A 6,226-nucleotide genomic window follows, 5' to 3' on the forward strand; every position below is an offset into this window, starting at 1 on the left:
TCCACTAGGAATAACAATTGGTATCAGAGCAAGCTCTTGACACACAAAGAGTTTGAAGATCTTGGAAACTAACAAAGATGAGTAAGAAGGATATTGGAGTAAAAATCCCAGTTCTTGACAAAGACAGTTATCACCATTGGAAGGTGAAAATGCACCTTCATCTACTCTCCCAAGATGAAGGTTATGTAAACTGCATTGAGAATGGTCCTCACATTCCCCACAAAGTAGCCACAGTTGCTACGGCCACAATTGCTGTTGGTCAATCCATTCCAAAACCTAGAGCAGAATGGACAATGGAAGACACAGAAGAAGTCCACAAGGATAAGAAGGCTATGAACATTTTGTTTAATGGTCTTGACAAGGATATGTTTGATAATGTGATAAATTGCACAACTGCCAAAGAGGTTTGGGACACAGTTCAGCTACTGTGTGAAGGTACAGAACAAGTAAAAGAAAATAGAATGCAGCTTCTCATTCAACAGTATGAGTATTTTCATTTTGAAGAAAATGAATCTTTAAATGACACATTCAATAGATTCCAAAAGCTGTTGAATGGACTGAAGCTGTATGGTAGAGTGTACCAGGTGAAGGATTCAAATCTTAAATTTTTAAGATCCTTGCCAAAGGAATGGAAACCCATGACTGTCTCCTTGAGAAACTCTCAAGATTATAAGGACTTCACTCTTGAAAGATTATATGGAATCTTGAAGACTTATGAACTAGAGCTGGAACAGGATGAGGTATTGGAGAAGGGAAGAAAGAAAGGAGGTTCAATTGCCTTGGTAGCTGAAAACGAGAAAGAATGCAGACAAGAAACTGTGAGATCTACATCAAACTCCAAAGATGGCACAAGCAAATCAGAATCAAGCAAGGGTAAGGAGCAAGTTGCTGAAAATGAAGACAACTCCAGCCAAGATGACTCTGATGGTATTGATGAGCATCTTGCATTTCTGTCCAAGAGATTTGCAAAGATGAAATTTAGGAAAAACACTAGAGCCATTAAACCTCATAAGAACATGGTGGACAAATCCAAGTTCAAGTGTTTCAATTGTGGTATAAGTGGACACTTTGCAAGTGAGTGCAGAAAGCCAACTTCTGAAAAGAAGAAATTTGACCAAGTAGATTATAAAAAAAAATATTTTGATCTGCTCAAGCAAAAGGAGAGGGCTTTCATTACTCAAGAAAAAGACTGGGCAGCTCATGGAGAAGAAGAGGATAAAGATGTGGAATATGTCAACTTGGCTCTCATGGCTGATTCTGAGGAAAATGAAGTTAGTTCATCAAGCAACCAGGTAATCACTACTGATTTAACACAGCTTACTAAAGAAGAGTGCAATGATGCTTTTAATGACATGTCAACTGAATTGTATCATTTGCGTGTGTCTCTTAAATCTCTTGCTAAAGAAAATAGTAGGATTAAAGAGAACAATCTATTTTTAAGTAATAGAAATGCTGTGTTAGAAGATAAGTTGATTGATCTAGAGAAAACTAAGCTACATTGTATATCTGTTGAAAATGAACTAGCTGAATCTGTTAAGAAAGTAGAAATACTTTCCAATCAATTAGAGAGAGAGCAAGAGGTGATTAAAGCCTGGAAGACATCTAGGGATGTTAGTGCTCAAATTTCCAAGGTCCAAGGAATTGAATCATTCTGTGAGACTGCCTGGGATAAAAACAAAAAGAAACTGGAATTAATTGATGGGCTGTCAACGGATGTGGAATCAACGGATGATGAAAGTTATCCGTTGAAGGAAGAAAAGGAGCATCCGTTGAAGGTTCCTCAATTAAAACAGGCAGATGTTTCTAAAAGTGAAAATCTAAAGAAACTCAATAAAAAGTTTGGTTCAACTTCCAAGAACTTTGTCAAAGGAGAAGCAAGCACATCCAAAGAATTCAGTAAGGTGAATATAGGACACATGACCTTAGAACAGTTAAAGAATAGGCTCAAAGTGGTTGAGGATAAAAAGGAAACTAAAAGGAAATCTAATAGAAATGGGAAGGTAGGGGTTAACAAACATAACAATTACACACCTGATAAGTATGCTCCTAGAAAAAGCTGTGTGCATTGTAGTAGTGTTAATCATCTATCTGCTAATTGCAAATCTATTAAGAAAACTCCCATACCTGTACCCTCTTCCATGCCTAATATGTATGCATCACCTCTGCATGCTATGCCTGTTATGTCTCAACAGAATCCTTATGCACATTTTGCAAACATGCCATATTTTAATAATCCTTATCTTGCTGCATTTAGTATGCCTCAAATGCCATACAATATGCCAATATGGAATAACATGCTTGCACAATCCATGCCTTATCAAATTCCAAATATGCTAAATGATTCTGTGACTAACCCTACACCTCAACCAACTACATCTAAGATCAAGGTTGACTCAAAGTTACCTAAGTCTAAAGATGCATGAGGAATGAAGTCTAGGAGAAAGGCTAACAAGAATGGACCCAAGGAAACTTGGGTACCAAAATCAACTTGATTGATTTTATGGTGTGCAGGGAAAAAGAAGAAATCTATGGTACTTGGACAGTGGCTGTTCAAGGCACATGACATGAGATTTCTCCCTGCTCACTGAGTTTAAGGAGAGAGCTGGCCCTAGCATAACCTTTGGAGATGACAACAAAGGGTTTACTATGGGATATGGCTTGATTTCAACAAGGAATGTCATCATTGATGAAGTTGCATTAGTTGATGGTCTCAAGCACAACTTACTGAGTATCAGTCAACTATGTGATAGAGGGAATACAATTTCCTTCAATTCAGAAGCCTGTGTTGTCACCAGCAAGAAAGACAACAAAGTGGTTCTAACTGGAGTTAGAAAAGGGAATGTGTACTTAGCTGACTTCAACTCTACAGATGCAGAATCTATTACTTGTCTCTTCAGCAAAGCGAGTCCAGTTGAAAGTTGGCTATGGCACAAGAAGCTATCCCATTTGAATTTCAAGACAATGAATGATCTAGTCAAAAAGGACTTAGTCAGAGGAATTCCTCTTGTTGAATTCTCAAGAGATGGTTTGTGTGATGCTTGTCAGAAAGGCAAACAAAGGAAAGCATCATTCAAAAAGAAGCTTGAAACAATAATTGATGAACCATTACAGCTACTGCATATGGATTTGTTTGGACCAGTCAATGTATTGTCAATTGCAAGAAAAAGATATTGCTTAGTGATTGTAGATGATTTCTCAAAGTTTTCATGGGTCTATTTTCTTGGATCAAAGGATGAAGCAAGTGAAATCATTATCAATCACATCAGGCAAGTCAATAATCATCCTGACTTGAAGGTTAGGAATATCAGGAGTGACAATGGAACTGAGTTCAAGAATTTGTCAATAAGGCTGTTCTGTGAAGAAAATGGAATCATGCATGAGTTCTCAGCTCCAAGAACACCTCAGCAAAATGGGGTAGTTGAAAGAAAGAACAGATCTTTGATTGAGGCTGCCAGAACAATGCTTGAAGAATCAAAGTTACCAACATATTTCTGGGCTGAAGCTGTTAATTGTGCCTGCTACACTCAGAATATTTCTTTGATCAATCAAGCTAAAGGCATGACTCCTTATCAGTTGTTCAAGAGAAGAAAACCAACTCTAAACTTTCTTCATGTCTTTGGATGTAAATGCTTTATACTGAGGAATCAATCTGACCATAAAGGAAAGTTTGATGCAAAGGCTGATGAAGGGATATTTGTTGGTTACTCAGCTGGAAAATCTTATAGGGTCTACAATCTAAGAACCAACATTGTTATGGAATCTGTGCATGTTGTGTTTGATGATAAAAAGATTGATGGACTAACAGATGAGGGACACAATGAGAGACTCAAATTTGACAACATTGAGATATATTGTGATGATAGTGAAGAGGAGATTGATGGAGATGACACTTCAAAAGGGATTCAAAATATGCCCTTGGATAATGCACAAAATTCTGCACCCGTTGATAGAGGCAATGCAGTATCCGTTGAAAGACATAGTGCATCATCCGTTGAAGTACAAAATGAAGCATCCGTTGATCATAGTTCATCAACGGATAATCGATTTACATCATCAGTTGATAGAACTCTAAATTCCCTGCAAAGAACCAACAACTCAGGGGGAGTTTCAACTAATCAACACTCTGTCTCACATCATGACAATACTGAGGCCACCTCATCTAGAGCACATCTTCCACCTCAAAGGAAATGGACCAAGAATCATCCCTTTGAACTGATCATTGGTGATGCATCATCTAAAGTGCAAACAAGAAAAGCTACTCAAGATGAATGTCTGTATAGTAGTTTTCTATCTCAGGAGGAACCTAAAAAAGTGGAAGAAGCTTTATTGGATCCAGATTGGATATTAGCTATGCAGGAAGAGCTGAACCAATTTGAGAGAAACAAAGTTTGGAAGCTGGTACCCAAACCAAAGAACAAGAGTCCTATTGACACAAAATGGGTATTCAGAAACAAGATGGATGAAAATGGCATTGTCATAAGGAATAAAGCCAGATTGGTTGCTAAAGGCTATTCTCAACAAGAGGGAATAGATTTTGATGAAACATATGCTCCTGTTGCAAGACTTGAAGCCATCAGAATTTTTCTAGCCTATGCAGCCCATGCCAATTTCAAAGTCTATCAAATGGATGTCAAGAGTGCATTTCTAAATGGGAAATTGGAGGAAGAAGTCTATGTAAGTCAACCTCCAGGGTTTGAAGATCCAAATTTTCCAGACTATGTGTATTATCTGTTGAAAGCACTCTATGGACTAAAGCAAGCACCTAGAGCCTGGTATGAAACCCTATCAAAATTCCTTTTGGAGAATCACTTCACTAGAGGTACTGTTGATAAAACTCTCTTCTTTAGGAATGTTAATGGCTCTAGTATACTTGTTCAAATTTATGTAGATGACATAATATTTGGTTCTAAAGATAATAAACTTTGCAAAAAGTTTGCTAAGCTAATGCAAAGTAATTATGAAATGAGCCTGATGGGAGAACTAACCTATTTTCTTGGTTTACAAGTTAAACAAGTTAGTGATGGAATTTTCATTAGTCAAACTAAATATATTCATGATCTTTTAAAGAAGTTTGACTTAATGGAATGTTCATCTGCAAAAACTCCCATGGCCACTGTCACCAAACTTGAATTAAATAAGACTGAAAGGTCTGTGGACATTACAAGTTATAGAGGCATGGTTGGTTCACTTTTATATTTAACTGCTAGCAGACCAGATATAATGTTTGCTACATGTCTGTGTGCTAAATTTCAAGCTGATCCTAGGGAGTCTCACTTAATTGCTATCAAGAGGATTTTCAGATATCTCAAGGGTACACCAAATTTAGGTATTTGGTATCCTAGAGAATCTGGCTTTGATCTAATTGGTTATTCAGATGCAGACTATGCAGGTTACAAAATAGACAGGAAAAGTACAACAGGCTCCTGCCAATTCCTGGGAAACAAGCTTGTATCATGGTTTAGCAAAAAGCAAAATTCAGTCTCTACTTCTACAGCTGAGGCTGAATACATTGCTGCTGGAAGTTGTTGCTCTCAAGTGTTATGGATGAGGAATCAACTCCTTGATTATGGACTTCATGTTGACAAAATTCCTATCTTTTGTGACAACACAAGTGCCATAGCCATAACAGAGAATCCTGTGCAGCACTCAAGGACCAAGCACATTGATATCAAGTACCACTTCATCAGGGAGCATGTCATGAATGGTACAGTGGAACTACATTTTGTTCCAAGTGAACAACAAATTGCAGACATATTTACCAAGCCACTTGATGAATCAACATTCACAAGATTGGTAAGTGAGCTAGGTATGCTTAATTACTCATAAAATTTATGTCCTTATTGCAATTTGAGTTGAAGCCTGAAATGTATTAGTTGCTAGAACAAATTTGACTTCTTAACAAAGATTATTCCATCAACGGATATTTCCTATCCGTTGAAAGTCAAAATTGTTTTGTCAACGGATGTTCATTATCCGTTGAAAGACATATACATTTCTGGAATTTTTATCCGTCAACGGGTAAAACTGAAGTACCTTTCAACGGATGACAGTTTACTTTATCCGTTGAAATGTCACATCAGTCGATTCAGATGTTTCACAGCCGTTGATTCTATTTTCTTAACCGTTGATACTCATACATACAGCTGTATGTATTTGTTTTAAAGGTAGTTTTTAGAATACTTACAGTTTATTCTTAAACGGCTGAAATTCACTAACAGATATTTAT

Source organism: Apium graveolens, chromosome 9, assembly GCF_009905375.1.
Source record: "Apium graveolens cultivar Ventura chromosome 9, ASM990537v1, whole genome shotgun sequence".
Taxonomy (NCBI): Eukaryota; Viridiplantae; Streptophyta; class Magnoliopsida; order Apiales; family Apiaceae; genus Apium; species Apium graveolens.